Source organism: Oratosquilla oratoria, chromosome 5 (genome assembly GCF_046742065.1).
Source record: "Oratosquilla oratoria isolate Oo_2021 chromosome 5, ASM4674206v1, whole genome shotgun sequence".
NCBI lineage: Eukaryota > Metazoa > Arthropoda > Malacostraca > Stomatopoda > Squillidae > Oratosquilla > Oratosquilla oratoria.
In genome coordinates, this window is record NC_134781.1 from 29,103,294 (window position 1) to 29,121,365 (window position 18,072).

General features: G+C 39.4%; 1 pseudogene; it reads right to left on the minus strand.

Moving 5' to 3' along the window:
• The window catches only part of LOC143025423 (uncharacterized), a 137,315-nt pseudogene that overhangs the window by 97,396 nt on the left and 21,847 nt on the right, over window positions 1–18,072 (minus strand).

The window sequence follows — 18,072 nt, forward strand, 5'->3', positions numbered from 1 at the left end:
GCGTATGCTGACATTCCATATTGAATACCGGGGTATTTTTTTTAGTTTCGACCATGGGCACAATATAGCAATAGAAAATTAATTATTAATTTTGTAAATTAAAATGTATCAACGTAATATGCAATTTTGTGGGCAGAAATGAAAGTAAAAAATACTATGCTACAAGAAAATATGCTAATGAACGAAGTCGGTAGCATAGGCTCGGGACGCCATCTTGTCGTCTACCAACGTCTCTCACGACGACGACAACGAAGACAAGCAGTATGACATTTAATTTGCAGGTAATGATTTATTAAACACAGGTTAGGTTAGTTTAGTTTAGGTTAGACGAATTAATTTATCATCCTTTCATTTCTTCGACATCGGTATCTATCATAACAAACATGGTGTACCATTCGTCCGACATGACTTCGTTACTTACGAAATCTGTTTTAGCATTTTTTTTTCATTTCCGCTCACAAAATTGCATATTACGTTAATACATTATAATTTACAAAATTAATAATTAATTTTCCATTGTTATATTGCGCCCATGGTCGAAACTAAAAATTTACCACTACCGGTATACACTGTACCTCAGGTAGTTTTTGCAGCTTGCAGGATGGTAATGTAGACCTAAGCTTCAGAACACTTTACCTCACAGCTAATATCCACCGTACAAGTTCATTTATAACATCATACAAATTTGCCTCACCCAACTTAATTATCGTACACGACGTCGTAACTTCAGGAGATTTACGTTAAACGACGTCATAAAGCCCGTCGTTACTCCAAGTTGTCGTTAACCGAGTAGGTCGTTAAACGAGGAGTACCTGTACACACATACATACATACAATTTGGATTCAGACAAGGAAGATCATGTACCACTGATTTAATTTGTTTCTATTCATACATACATATACCAAGGCTTTTTCCCCCTTCCAAGGGAGGTAGCCACAAAAGGAAAGGCATAAAAACACTCCCACCCATTTCATCCTTAAATACACTCCACACCCCTCCCACCCTTCCTCTCATCTGAGCACCTCCTGGATGACGGGTCATCCCTGAACCCTGCCCACCGCCCTGGGTCAGAAGCAGTGTCGCAAGACACAGTACATCCACAGCAAGGCCGCTTCATTTAATCGGCGACCCCCCCTCTCCGTCCCCCTTTGCATATAAGGAGAGGACGGGGAGAAATCCCTTCGGGCTGCGTCAAAATTTACTCACACATACTACCCCACCCCCCACCCCCCCGCCTATTCCTCCTCATGATTGATAGATATATTGCAAGAAAGGGATGGCTGGGCAGATTGTGCCTTTCTGGACTTACAAAAGGCATTTGATAAGGTACCATACAAAAAATTACTACATAAACTGGAAACAATAGGAATAGGCATTGATGGAAAACTATTGAATTGGATGGAGGACTTCCTCCATAGAAGAAAAATGAGAGTGGTGCTCAGAGACAAATATTCAAAATGGGAAGAAATGAGTAGTGGCATCCCACAGGGGTCAGTACTAGCTCTGATAATGTTTACTACATATGTAAATGACATAGACGAAGGCATTGAAAGTTACATGAACTGCTTTGCGGATGATGCAAAATTATTAAAGAGAATAAACTCTGAAATAGAATGTGACTCATTACAGAGTGATCCAAACAAAGTCCCAGAGTGGAGCAAGAGATGGGAGGTAGAATTCAACATCAAGAAGTGCAGTATAACTGAATTTGGAAAAAGCAAGAAGAGAATATCAGGACAGTATAAAATTGATGGAAAAGAAGTAAAGAAAGTAAATTCTGAAAGGGACCTAGGAGTAATCATCACCAAAGACACGTCGCCAGATAAACATATAAATAAAATAGTCGGAGAAACATACAATTTGCTGAGATCAATAAGGAAATGGTTAAGAAAATATTACAAACACTGATAAGACCAAAACTGGAATATGCAGGGCTGATATGGTAACCCAGTACAATAAATATAAGAAAATTAGAAAGAATACAAAGAGCAACAACAAAGATGGCCCCAACACTTTCAAACCTGACAAATGAACAAAGACTGGCTGAACTGGAATTCCCAACCCTGGAACAAAGAGGAGAACAAGGGGACCTACTAACCATCTACTATATTATTATGAAAGGTATAGAATGCCTTGAAAGTGAGGACCTATTAAAGTGGGATAGAGACAAAACAAGAGGATATGAAATGAAACTCAAAAAAGATAACTACAGAAGAGACCTGAAAAAGAACAGCTTCCCACACAGAGTGAGAGATATATGGAACGAATTGGATGAAAAAATAGTGTATGCAAGCACAATACAAGAATTTAAGAACAAACTTGATCTTGCAAGAAACAAAAATGGGTCACCACGAGCATAGCTCCCCTTCCCATATAATACAACTACTGTATACTTCCGTGTATAAGACGACTTTTGTATAAGACGAGGTACAAAATTAGAGCAAATCTTTATGAATTTATCTCATATCGGTAGTATAAGATGACTGCTAAATTACAAAAGCATCAGTGTATCAAACCTACCGTACAAAAAGAATTGTTTTGATTACATTTATCAGCTGTTTTTTCCGCTTTTTCTCTTTTCTTTCTCATTACTTAACTGTATCCTTATACCAGATAAATTACTTACTGTATCCTTATAAATTCAAAATAAATTAAATAACAAAGCAAATCATGTATCATGATTTTCTGAGAACACACGTCAACTAACAAAAATTATTTGTTTACGTTCCTGGTTCGTTCTTGGTTCAACTACTGTAATATATCTTTTTTATTGATAAATAAACGTTTTATGTACTGTAATCCAAAATTTTTATTTTCAGTCTTAAAAATTACTGAAAAGTTAGCAAAAGAAAAAGGTTGCTATGAACGCAACCAGAGCTCGATTACATTTTTTTTCAGCTGTGTTAAATGTGTTTACATAGAGTAGTTAAAAGTACCGTAATTTCACTAATATAGAATTATTCCTTGAATTTATTAACAATTGCCATTTACTATAAAGATATGCCAATAATATATAAGGTAAATATGGTTTAATTACCTTCATTACCAGTTCTTATCATAATGTGAATCATTTCCTGTGTATCGGTGGTTATCGGCAGGCTAACCTACCAAGTCATCTCACGTAGAATTCAAGGTCTGATTTTTATAATGGTAGTATAAGACGACCCCCAATTTTAAGGGGTGAATTTCTGGATTTTAGGGTCATCTTATACGTGGAAATATACGGTAGGTAACACAGTCATAAGCAGTCAAAGAAGAAGGAAGTGTCAACAGCTAGCTCCAAGCTCCAAATTAGTGCACTGTTGCTATAACAGGAAAAACGACTTGTTGTCATTTTCAGGGTGAAACAATATGTTTTCGTGGGACCAGCAAGGTATGTATCCGGTCCAGTTCTTGGATTAATAGTTTTAGTACAAAATGGAAAGTAGTAAAGAAGAAGTAAGGATTGACGAATCAACCAAGAGAGGACTGGATGTATCCAGAATCGAGTCCCCATTGGGAGTGATACGAAAAAAAAATGTCTATATGATACTCCAAAGATAACTAGCAGGTACTTCAGTGAGGATTTATTCTTGGGATTTAGGAGGCAAGGGGAAATAATGGATAAAACCTTGGACACTGATAGAGAAATTAGGATTAGCAGAGCAATAAGGAATAGAGAAATTAACAACTTAGCAGATGAATTGATTGAATTAAAATTAGACCATAAAGCTTTACAACTAGAGGTATCCAACTTACGCACAACTAACGAAGTGAGACTAAAACAATTAAATGAGCTAAAAAGTGAACCAAGTGCAATAAAAAGAGAAAATGAAAGAAAGGAAAATGAGGTTAAAAATACAAATGAAAAACTGAAGAGATATTGAAGAACAATTACAAGCATTAACTAAAAAGATGGAAGAATCAATCAAAGAGACTGATCTGAATGAAATAAAAAATCAGTGGAAAAGGGAACCTAAAAATCAAAAACTCTCATTCAAAGAAATAGTACAGCAACAGGTAGAAGAGAATGCAAAGGAAACAGTGATCAAGGTGATCAAAGAAAAGGAAAATTGGGTGAGAGACACAGTGAACAAAAAGAAATGCATTGTGGTTTATGGTATTGATGAAAAACACAATGTACATAAATACCAAAGAGAAAAAGAAGAGAAAGAAATTGTGAAGGAGATACTAAAAGCAGTTCAAGATGAGGGACAGAATCTGGATAAGGAAATCGATGACGTACACAGGAAGGGTACATACTCAAAAGAAAAAAAAACATAGACCAATGAAAATCAAACTAAGAACTCAAATGATAGCAGAAGAAATATTATCAAAAGTGGCATAACTAGCAAACAGTGAAAAACATAAAAATGTTTTGATAAAAAAGGAAATGAATGAAGAGGAAATAGAGAAAAATAGGGCACTGAGAAGTGAAGCCAAGAAAAAAAAACGAGAAAAGAACGGAGACGGAAAAAAAATAGTTTTTTGGAGAGTGCTGATCTGAGACAGAAAATGGTACATCAGAAAAATGGAAACTTACACCAAAAAAGAGAAGAAAAGAACAAATTAAAACTGGCATATACAAATGGCAATATACAAATGGCATATACAAATGGCAATTTCCTTACCAGAAACAGCAGCTGCTTCTAAATCATCACTTGATGAAACATGTGTTACATCATCTGGGAAGCATGAGTTTGATTCTTCTTGAGCTGCCTCTTTCCTGCTACCCCTTCCATTGGCAGGAGATGATGACTTTTTTTTAGATACCTTGGAATAAACAGGATCCACTGTTCTTGGTGCAGGCCTTGGCTCAGGAGCAGGGGGTCTCCTTGGCTTCTCTGTAGGAACACCCATGACTGGGCATGAGACATAGAATATGGAATTGGATAATCTGTTTTGCATGGAAACACTTGATACACGAGAGGAGTTGTTAGCAGAAGAGACAGGAGTCCTTAGAGAGGTCAGTGGACAACTATGAGGAGAAGTTCTTCTGAGAGGTTCCTTCTTTAAGGATTCTTGGTTAGTAGTTAGTATATTAACAGAGCTCCCTCTACCAGGTGAAACAGACTTCTTAGTCTTACCTTCATCATCCTTTTCAGGATGAGCTCCAACTGAACTCTGAAAACCTGTTGCCTCAATTTGTTTCTCTATTTCACTTTCCCTGCTGGCAAACATGCTTTCTGCTTCTGGATGTTGTTGCCCCACACCAGCTCCACTCTTGAGGGAAACATTTAATACCTCCAGGTTCTTGGCAAGAACATCTTCATATTGCTGCTGCTTGATAGAGCCAAAGTCATCCTTGTTGTAGGACCTTCGATTACTGGATAAGTATGGTGATACATTGCCTACATTTGGTGATACATTGCCTACATTTGGTGATACATTGCCTACATTTGGCTTTGTTGAAGGTTGTACTGCTAGAGGAACTTCTTTTCTAGGTAGAGGTATTGGCTTTTCAACCTCTGGTGCTTCATATGAATGACTGATTGATTCAACTGAAACATTTGCTGTCTTGACTACAGGCTTTACTGACCTGGTTACAGGCACTGGCTCAGCTTCAGGTTTAACAGCCTCAACTGCAGACTTGATTGGCTCGATTGTTGTTTTTGTTAACACATCCTGTACAGATCCACAAGTTTCTTCTGAATCAAGTTCATGGGTGGATCTCATGATATCCTGGACATAGGGGTCTATTAATATGGAGAGGTAGTTTTTTGGACACATACCACAAGCGCCTTCCTTTGTTTCTACAACCACCCAGTTGTTATCAACAATTTTAGTAATCTTAACAACTTCTCCTTTTGATAATGTCACATCCCCTGGCTGCTCCCCTTTAAAGTTGTACAATGCTGTGGCATGGGATTGATAATTATGATAACTGGCAGAGTCATCTCTTCTGGCAAGGAACATTTGTTCAGAACTAAAGGGACAGTCCACAATAATGTCCATATAGGAAGATGGAAAAATTCCTTTGGAATCTGCTAGCATTCCCAATGTCCAGTGGGAATCTATATGCTTGATTAAATGAATGATGTCACCCTTCCTAAAACTTAGTTCATTAGGATACTGAGCCTTAAAGGAGAATATGGCTCGACCATAAGGCTTGATGCCAGTATTATCCTCATTGTACCCAGGAGACACAAGGGAGTCAAATTCATTTTCCAGGTTATTATTATTAGTACTCCCATCAACACTGATCATGTTACTACTTGACTGTGGCCAGTTTTTGCTAAAATAATTATCAACTAACAGAGAAAGGCTGCTATTACTTGAAGCCACCTCTTTCTCTGGTTGAGTTTTTGCTTGGTTAAAGGCACTTGAGGCAGATTTACCACATGTTTCTTCACTAAAGACATTTTCATACCTATTTGCAAGAGCATCACTGTTCTGTGAAACAGAATCTACATTTTCATATCGGTTCTGCAGGGAGCTATTATCTACTGAGGCACTTGCTGAAACTGAGACATCCCCCTGTGCACCTGAAGCACCAGACTGACGACTTCCTGCTGATGTTCCTGAGAACATGCTCGGCATGTTCTGTTTGAAATAATCATCTTCAAAAATGGAATTATCGTCACCATTGGTATTTTTCCAATGAGAATTGTCACCAAAACTATTTGTACTATAAGAAGGGGGTTCTTCTACTTTTTCCACAGATGGCTGGAAGTTTTCATGCCCCTGATACTCAGACAACTGGGGAGAAAGTTCAATACTGAGCCCTGACTCTGGTGGAATCTCATTTCTGACTTCTACTGTGCATGGTTGGTTCAGCTGCATATCAAAATCAGCTATTTTGGAAGAGCTACTATCTTCTGTGGTGCATGATTCCTCAATAATTTCAACAAATCCACTTGGAAATATTCCTGTGGCACCATTTGATTCACCCCTGCAAAAAACAAAAAGAAAATAATTAACAACTTTTTTTAATTTGTGACAGAAACTGAGCAGTGTCCATTCAAAAATCAAAACATTGTGCTTGAAACTTACATATCCTAATTGAATGCAGGTTGAGATACTTGAAAAATAAATTAATCTTTTTAGCATGATAGATTACATAGATCTTAAAATTAATGCTGGGTGATTATATTCGACTGACAGCAGCGGCGGCTGCTGCTGCTGCTACTATTGCTGCTGCTGCTGCTACTATTGCTGCTGCTGCTACTATTGCTGCTGCTGCTGCTGCTGCTGCTGCTACTATTGCTGCTGCTGCTATTGCTGATCCCTGTCGATATGTTCTATGATTACAACCCAATTCTAAAAAGGGTTCTACTTCATACTGTTGTATATGTTCTTGTTTATCAAGAGTAAACTGTATCTACTCTTGCAAGGAACATAACTATGTATTCCACTCCACACTTTTTACTAGATGCAGCACACCCAAATATATATATATACATATACCAATGTTTTTTTCCCCTCATAAGGGAGGTAGCCAAAGTCAAAGGCATACATCCACTACCACCCATTTCATCTCCACATACTCCATTCCCATTTACCACCCTCCCTCCTTTTTTTCTTGGCTCCTCCTGGATGCTGGGTCATCTCTGCATCTCATCCACTGCCCTGAGTTAGAAGCAATGTAGCAAGACACAGTACATCCATAGCAAGGCTGCTTCATTTAATCAGCAACCCCCCCCCCATCCCTTCATGCAGAAAAAGTGAAGACAGGGAGAAATCCCTCTGGGATGCATCAAAATATCGTTCACTCATACTCCCTCACCCCCTCCATCCCCCACCCACTCCCATGCAACACAGCATCATATACAACCATTCTCCACTCACCCCTATCTTCTGTATTCTTCCTTCCTTCCTCAACAGATATCACCCTCTTTCCTAATGCCCCTTTTACCCCATCCATCTCATCCTTGGTTGCCTCCTCATGTTCACTCCCCACACCTCTGCCTTCCACACCTCTTTTACTAATATTTCTTCACTCATTCTTTCCATGTACCCCAACCATCCCAATACTCTTTCATCAACCCTATCTCCCTACAGACCAGAGCCACACATAATTTTGTCTGTGATAGAGGAAATCCCTATTCATACAGAAATACATACATACATATACCAAGGCTTTTTCCCCCTTACAAGGGAGGTAGCCAAAAAGAAAAAGGCATAAAATTACTCTCACCCATTCCATCCCTGAATACACTCCACACCCCTCCACCCTCCCTCTTATCTTAGCACCTCCTAGATGACGGGTCATCCCTGCACCTTGTCCACTGCCCTGGGTCAGAGGCAGTCTCACAAGACACAGCACATCCATAGCAAGGCCGCTTCATTAAATCGGCGACCTCCCCTCTCCGTCCCCCCATGCATAAAAGGAGAGGACGGGGAGAAATCCCTTCCAGCTGTGTCAAATTTTGCTCACTCATACTACCTCATCCCCCATTCCACCTCATGCACCACATCATCATCCATATACAACCATTCTCCATTCACCCGTCTTCTGTCCTCTCCCGTCCTTCCTCAACAGACATTCCCCTCTTCCCCAAAGCCCCCGTCACCCCATCCATCCACCTCATCCTATGACGTCCCCTCATGTTCACTCCCTCCACATCTGCCTTCCATACCTCTTTTACTAGTCTTTCTTCACTCATTCTTTCCATACAGAAATGATGCTACTTAATTATAATGACTGTCCCTCCATTATGCTGTCCCCCTACTCTTAACCACTTCACTACGGGCCAAAATCTCGCAGGCAGCATGAGCTACCAGACGTACGATGTTTCGTAATAATACTTGCATCATAAAAAATAGTCACCGTTTATATCGATCGTTCTCTCTTTCACCTGTGAATTTTGATAACCATAGAAAATGTGATGACAGTTTAGAGAGTATGTCATTATGCAGGGGCTACCAGAAGAGGCTGGATGACCACATTGTGAACAGCTGCCCAGGATGTAACACTTCACCCCATACCATACAACACATAATGGAAGACTGCATTATACACAATCATGCACACAAACAACACAACATACACTCTATAATGGATTTGTGGGAAAACCCAGTTTCGGCTGTGGCATTCCTTGGGGAGACGGGACTGCTCAGACAGACAGTCTAGGGAACGACAACAACAACAACAATAAATATAATCAAGACGCCGATATGGCAGCCTCTCGTATCCACTTGCTCCTCATGCCACCTACGTAGGCGGCATGAGGAGCAAGTAGGTACTCGCTGATGCCGAAGTCGCCATCTTGATTATATTTATTGTAGTTGTACCTATGTAATTTTCATTCTCTCTAAACTGGCTTCATCAGTTTTCTATGGTTATCAAAATACACGGGTGAAAGAGAACGGACAATTTAGCACTGACTTTATTTTTTATAATGCGATTATTATTTCGAGACATCGCACGTCGGGCAGCTAATGCTACCAGACGTGCGATTGTGCCCCGGAGGGAAGAGGTTAATATTGTCCTGTACCACTTCTCTGAACATACATTTCCTTTTTTCACTTAACCCTGTGGTAGGGGAGAAAGAATACTGCCACTAAATGTTCCCACTTGAGTCATAAAAGGCGACAAAAAAATGGGACATACATACAGTATATGCCACAATACCTGGTCACATTTGAATGCATACACTGAGTAAAACATTTCAAAGACAATTATCTGAATAACAATCCAGAATCTAATCTTTTTTAAAGTTGACAATACATACATACATACATATACCAAGGCTTTTTTCCCCCTTCCAAGGGAGGTAGCCAAAAAGGGAAAGGCATAAAAACACTCCCACCCATTTCATCCCTAAATACACTCCACATCCCTCCCACCCTTCCTCTCATCTGAGCACCTCCTGGATGACGGGTCATCCCTGCACCCTGCCCACCGCCCTGGGTCAGAAGCAGTGTCGCAAGACACAGTACATCCACAGCAAGGCCGCTTCATTTAATCGGCGACCCCCCCTCTCCGTCCCCCTTTGCATATAAGGCGAGGACGGGGAGAAATCCCTTCGGGCTGCGTCAAAATTTACTCACACATACTACCCCACCCCCCATCATCCATATACAACCATTCTTCACTCACCTCTGTCTTCCGTCCTCTCCCTTCCTTCCTCAACAGACATTCCCCTCTTCCCCAAAGCCCCCTTCACCCCATCCATCCACCTCATCCTAGGACGTCCCCTCATGTTCACTCCCTCCACATCTGCCTTCCATACCTCTTTTACTAGTCTTTCTTCACTCATTCTTTCCATGTGTCCAAACCATCCTAATATTCTTTCATCAACCCTATCTCCCAAATCCTTTTTCACCCCTGTTCTCCTCCTCACCTCCTCATTTCTCACTCTATCCAGCCTAGTAACCCCCACCATACTTCTCAGACACCTCATCTCAAACACATTCAAACTCCTTCTCTCTTCTTCTCTTATGTTCCACGTTTCTGCCCCATACAGTGCTGTTGGCACAATCACTCCTTCATACAGTCTCCTCTTCGCATCCATTCCCAAATGTCTATTCCTCATTACACTCTTTAAACCACCAAGACATTTACTCGCTTCTCTCAATCTACATTCTACCTCCACCTTCACTCCACCTTTTCCTGCTACACTTGCACCCAAGTATCTAAAACTATCTACTTCCTCCAGTCGCTCTCCCTTAATGTTCACTTCCAGTCTACTGCCACTTTCACCAATAGAATGGTGAAAAGTTTAATATGATCTGACAGATTTTGTATCTCCGAAAAAAATCATGTCTTCGACTAAATGAAAATAAAGTATGAGCAAATAGAAATCAATATCAAATATGTTTTTTTTAATCTAGATTCAACCTCTTCAATATGTCTTTTGACTAAATGAGAATAGAATATGAGCAAATAGGAATCAATATCAACTATGTTTTGTAATCTAGATTCAACTTCTTCTATGAGTCAAATATGCACGCACAAGTGTTTGGTTGATTGATGTACGATGATTTGATGATCCATCAAAATATACATTATAAAATATAATGTTACAGCTATAGTACTTTCCTTTCTCCCATTCTCTTTCATCCTGAATGTGAATAACCACAGAAAATGTGATCAAGCCTGTTCATAGAATATGGGACCACTCAACTACAACTGCAAAATAAATATAATCAGGACAACACCACTGGAGTCTTCATATACCCACTCAAGCCTCAGGATGCCAATGTTGACATCCTTGTATGCTAAGGGTTAAGAATGTACACCCCCTCCCCTTTTTCCCATTAGAAATTACTTTCGCAGGGCTCTAACCACCAACCATCTAGCATCTCATCTCCTAATGCTGGTGCCCTAGTTATAGTAGCCATTAAACCCCCTTAAACACATTTGAATAAAAGAGTACATTTTCTTTTTTCCTATATACTATATTTGTCAGTTTTTACTAGAGCCATTACCTATACCAGTCCTTGTCAACAATGTGTGTAATGGTGACAATATCACCCAAGTACAAATCCAGCTCTTCTGGAAGCTGAGCTTTGATGCTCGCCTTGACTCGTGCAAGCATCTTCACTGGCTTCTCACCCGTTTCATCTTCCTGAAAGTATATAATCACATCCATAATGACCTTTAAAATGAGACATGTATACACTAATTCAAGAACAAAACATAGTGAGATATACTTGTCTGAAACAGATACATACTTCAATAATTTCCTTGTTAATCTGCCATACAAAGTTTACTGGGAAAATGCCAGTCCGGTTTTCACACTGCCCACACCACCAGCTCTCATCAACAGGATTCAAACCAACTACAAATTCCCCTGCAATGTAAACAATATGTAAAGATACAAAAATAAATAAATAAATAAATAATAATAAAAAAGTTGGACAGCCTGATGAAGTACACTCAACATTGTACATTCAAATTCAACAAGACTCAATCAATTTATTGAGAATTACCAAAAATATGGAAAATCCTTACCTCTGACAAGGGCCAGGTCCCCTGCCTGTGCAGCAGTGAAATGAGCTGTGGCAACAAAAAGAGGCAAATGTGCAGGGTGGGGAGGTAGGGGTACCTTTACCACACAGCTGCTTGGGAAACGACCCACCACTCCTCCGCTCTCACCTTCCAGCCAATGTTTATCAACAACCTTATGAACCTGAAAATGATGGAAACAACTTTTTTAATCAAATCAGGCAAGCACTACATTACAAAAAATATATATAAACTATGCCTAACAGAGTGAAAATGGGAATGATACACCAATGTACATGTTGAAATCTAAATGTAACTTTTTGTTACTGAATCTGGCTAATCTTATTCAATCCTAACATAAATTTATACACATACACACATTCTCAACAGTGCAAGGAAAGCAAGAGGCCTGGGTTGTATTGAGTGGGAGGGGGAGCACTTGTGGTTGCCCAAAATGATTTCTGTGCAGTGGTGAAAAAATGCAAGGGAATCAAGGCTGATCAGGGGAAAACTGTGACAATTTTTATTCAAATGTTGACATAAACACAGAGCCCACTGGAGGCACTATACCAAAACTAAATGTAAATAGAGGCTTTGAAACCCCAAAAGGAATTGGTAGATTGTATGGCAATTACCTATTTTCTGGCTTTGGTAACTATGAAAAAAGAAATTTGAGTAAATCAGACATGGAAAGGGAGTTGAATATAAATAGAAATTCATGGCACTAAGGCAAGATATTGTGATTTTGAATTCATGGAACTAAGGCAAGATATTGTGATTTTGATGAAAATTTATTTTGAAGTCAACAAAGAGGTGTGAACTAAAGAAGAATTCCAAAATAAGTAATGAGTTAAATGAATTAAAAAAATGAGGTTAAATGTGAAGATGAAAAGATGAAAAACAATTATACTACCCATAGTAAGAATTAACAAACAAAAAAAATAGGTATATCACAAAATACAGGCAATGTCTCAAAGAACTGAAGAAAACTTAGGTGAGGAAAATTTACAGAAAATTAAGAAATGGAATGGAAACAGATCAAACAAAGAGATAGCTTTTAAAGAAATAGTACAATAACAGATGCAGGAAAATGCAAAGGACACAATCACTCAAGTAATCAAAGACAAAGCAAATTGTGTAAGATAAGTGTATTGTAGTATATGGATTAAAGGAAAAACATGGTTTGGCTAGGTACTTAAGAGAAAAAGAAGAAAAAGAAATGGCAAAAACAATTCTAAAAGAAGTACAAGATGATGACCTAGACATAGAAAAAGAAATAGAGGAAGCATATGGAATGGGACAATATTCTAAAGAAAGAAATACCTCTAAAAATATAACTAAAATCACAAATGATAGAAGACATACTGGCAAAATCAGGTGAGTTAGCAAAGAGTGAATGTTACAACAATATATGGATAAAAAGAGAAATGAATGATGAGGAAAGAGAGAAAACATTAAAAGATGAAGCTAAAGAAAAAAACATGAAAAGAACAGAGACCAAAAACAAGGAGTTCTATTGGAGAGTCTTAGACATGAGAATGAGAAAATGGTACATCAAGGTAGGCAAAACAAAAGGAAAAGAAAACAGGATGGAGAAGAAAAAAAAAATAAAAGTGGCCTCTACTAATATAGATGGATTAATCTCAGGACTGAATGAACTAAATGATTACCTGTTAGAAAAAACAGAAATAATGGGCATTGTGGAGATGAAATTAAGGAGTCCACTACCACCAAATAGTGTTGGGCATGGATTATATAATTATTGGATTAAAAACAGAGTGGGTCAGGGATTGGAGATGGTTAAAGAAAATGGAGAAAAGTGGGAGGTGAGCCAGCTGTTGTTTGCGGACAACACTGCGCTTGTGGCAGGGTCGGAGGAGGGATTGAGGAAGCTGGTGGCAGAGTTTGGGAGAGTATGTGATAGAGGAAAGCTAAAGATAAATGTGGGTAAAAGTAAGGTGATGAGATGTACAAGGGGTGAAAGTGGCAGTAGACTGGAAGTGAACATTAAGGGAGAGCGACTGGAGGAAGTGGATAGTTTTAGATACTAGGGTGCAAATGTAGCAGGAAAAGGTGGAGTGAAGGTGGAGGTAGAATGTAGATTGAGAGAAGCGAGTAAATGCCTTGGTGGATTAAAGAGTGTAATGAGGAATAGACATTTAGGAATGGATGCGAAGAGGAGACTGTATGAAGGAGTGATTGTGCCAACAGCACTGTATGGGGCAGAAACGTGGAACATAAGAGAAGAGAGAAGGAGTTTGAATGTGTTTGAGATGAGGTGTCTGAGAAGTATGGTGGGGGTTACTAGGCTGGATAGAGTGAGAAATGAGGAGGTGAGGAGGAGAACAGGGGTGAAAAAGGAGCTGGGAGATAGGGTTGATGAAAGAGTATTAGGATGGTTTGGACACATAGAAAGAATGAATGAAGAAAGACTAGTAAAAGAGGTATGGAAGGCAGATGTGGAGGGAGTGAACATGAGGGGATGTCCTAGGATGAGGTGGATGGATGGGGTGAAGGGGGCTTTGGTGAAGAGGGGAATGTCTGTTGAGGAAGGAAGGGAGAGGACGGAAGACAGAGGTGAGTGGAGAATGGTTGTATATGGATGATGTTGTGATTGCATGAGGAGGAATGGGCGGGGGGGTGGGGAGTGGGGTAGTATGTGTGAGTAAATTTTGACGCAGCCCGAAGGGATTTCTCCCAGTCCTCTCCTTATATGCAAGGGGGGACGGAGAGGGGGGGTCGCCGATTAAATGAAGCGGCCTTGCTGTGGATGTGCTGTGTCTTGCGACACTGCTTCTGACCCAGGGCGGTGGGCAAGGTGCAGGGATGACCCGTCATCTAGGAGGTGCTCAGATGAGAGGGAGGGTGGGAGGGGTGTGGAGTGTATTTAGGGATGAAATGGGTGGGAGTGTTTTTATGCCTTTCCCTTTTTGGCTACCTCCCTTGAAAGGGGGAAAAAAGCCTTGGTATATGTATGTATGTAAAAACAGAAATGAGAAACAAGGTGGAAGAATCATTTTTCTGGCCATGAAAAACTTAAGTGTGACAAAGGTTACAGAGTGTACAGTGTGGAAATGATCACAATAAAAGTTAAAGACAGCAACATGAAAAGTAGAAAGTTTGTGGTGACTTATGTACACCCCAAAACAGGCGCTTGGAAAGAGGGCAAGCATTCAAAAATGTTAGATGATACAAGGCATTCATTAAATGAGATGCTGAAGGAAGAAGGTAACCTGGTACTCATGGGAGATTTAAACCACAAAGAAATATGTTGGGAAGAGATGACAGTGAAAGGCAGAGAGGATCTATGGGGAAATGTATTACTTGATATGACTATAAAACATACAATGACACAATGGGTAAAAGAAAATAACAGATACAGAAGTAATGAAGAACCATCGAGACTAAATTTAATATTTACAACCTATCCTCCTTCACATTTATCAGCTCCCAAAATACTCTGCCCATCTTTCCCTTACCGCCTTCTCCTCCGTTATCATCTCTCCATCTGTACCTTTTATCTTTTCTTATCTACTTGATTTGCCTCTCTTTCCTCTATTAACTTCCTTCCAAAACATCTTTCTATTACTTTCAAAATTTTGTCATACTCTTTCCCCATTTCACATCTCTCCTCTTTGCTTCCTTTATCTTATACTTAACTTCCTTTCTCTTTACTTTGAACCTCTCATATGATTCCCTCATCCTAATTTGTAGCCAATCTATGAATGCCTGCTTCTTCTCTTCTACACCCTTCTTTGCTTCCTCATCCCACCACTCACTACCCTTCTTTCTATTTCCTCCCACCCTCCTTGTTCCACACACCATCTTTGTACACCTTATGACTCCCTCCTTGAACCATTCCCATTCCTCTTCCACTCCTAGTTCTACTCTATCCTTTACTCTCTCCCACTCCTCTCTCAACTTCTTCTTATACTCATTCTCCTTTTTTTCCTCATTTAAGCAGTTCACTCTAAGTACCTCCATACCTTCTGCCCTTTTCCTCTTTCTCCACCTATTCTCCACTCTCAATTTACCTTCCACCAGGAAATGATCTGATATTCCCCCACTCTCTCCCTTTAGAACATGTACATCCTTAACTCTTCCTATCATACTCCTGGTCACCACTATATAGTCCATTAACGCTCTATCTGCCACCCTTCCATCCACCACCCTCTCCCATGAGTACTTATGCTTGACTTTCTTCTTAAACACTGTATTTGCTATCATCAACTCTCTTTCAAGACACATCTCCATCATCAATTCTCCACTACGATTTTTGCCTCGAACTCCATACTTCCCAATCACTCCGTCTATTGGTTCATTTCCTACCCTAGCATCTAGGTCTCCCAATACAACTACATTGACATTTCTCCCTAACCCCTCTATGCACTCATTTATATCTACCCAAAATGCCTCCCTTTCCTCTACATTCTTCTCACTACCAGGCCCATACACACTTACAAAAACCCACATCTCCTTTCACAGCTTCACCTTCATCCACATCAACCTTGATGACACCTCCTTCCACTCCACTACCCACTTATCTCTTCACTTACTAGTATAGCCACCCCTTCTCTCCCTCGTCCCCTCTTCACTCCTGAGTACCTCCCAGCTACACTCCCAAACTCACAGTTGCCCTTTCCTTTCAATCAAAGCCAGTACATCCATCTTTCTTCTCACAAACATACTGCCTATCTCTTCCCTTTTACTCTCATCTGTACCACATCCATACACATTAAAAGACCCAAACCTTAGGGTACTGGTTGGAAAGCTCCCAGACCCTCTTATGCCTTTACTTTCTTTTTTTAGGAATGTCCCCTTTTGGGACTACAGGTAGTAGGACTCCTAATCCCATCCCCCGTCCCCTTTTTGTTGCCTTTTATGACTCAAGTGGAAATACTTGGTGGCAGTATTCTTTTCCCCCACCACAGGATAGGTAGGCGGAAAAAGGAAATGAATATTCAGAGAAATGGTACAGGACAGTAACAAGGGGTTGGGGGACAGCATAACGGAGGGACAGTCGTAGTATAAAAGTGTCATAATTTCTCTATGTACAGAGTTTACCTCTATCACAAACAAAATGATGTGTGGCTCTGGTCCATAAGGGCACCTCATATAGACCCTAAAGTATCAACTGCATGCTACTTTGCCACAATAACATGCAGCCAATACCCCAGACAGGGACAAAACACAACTAGGTAAATACATACATGGCCAGTTACTGAAAATAATGGAAGGAAAAAATGGAAACCCAAGGGACAAAGAACCAACAAAAAGATGCCTAGATGTAAGTAGGGTCGAATTGCCTGAACGAAACACCAACCTACACAAGGGCTTATATAAACTTGACAATTCTATCGGTCAAGAAATAAGCAAAATAATAACAGGTAAAATGTAACCCTGCAACTGTGACCTAATGTCACCCCACCCTCATTAGCGGAAGCATTGACCCTTGTGACCTGACTGCCTGCATTCCAGGGGGTAAATGTCCTCTACCCTTATGTAAACTGCCTTTGTTCCTTTTTCATGTATATCTAAATATTTCTATTAACTATGTACTTTTTGCACTGAAGATGTGATATACAAAAGCGCTCTGCTTCATTACTTTCTTTTTCCAAGTGGTCTACTTTGCATAAGTGAACACACATACCCGTGTTCTTATTAGCATATATATATATATATATACATATATATATGCATATATATATATATATATATATATATATGATGTAAGCGGAATAGGAAACACAGGAGTCTTAGTCTTGAGTTTATTCCTGACTAGTTTCGCAGGTATGCTTTTTCAAAGGAATATGTGTACAAACGGGCTGTGGGCATTATATACACGGGGTGGACCTCACCACCTCTCCGAGTTACCATAGTTGGTGGCGAATGTGAACATCACATTGTGGCTCACGTAACAATGAAGACATTTTTACAATTAAATATGATAACACTAATACCAAAGAAATTATTAATAGAAAATGTAACAATAGTAATGATAACGATGAAGATAAATATTTAAATAATAATATTTACAATAATAACAAAAATGATAGTATCAATACAGGAAATAATAACAATAAAATAAAAGTAATAATAATAAAAACAATAATAAAAATAAAAATGATAATACTAATAACCAAGAAATAAAAATTATTAATAGTAATTATGACAATAATAGTGAAAACAATGATCAATT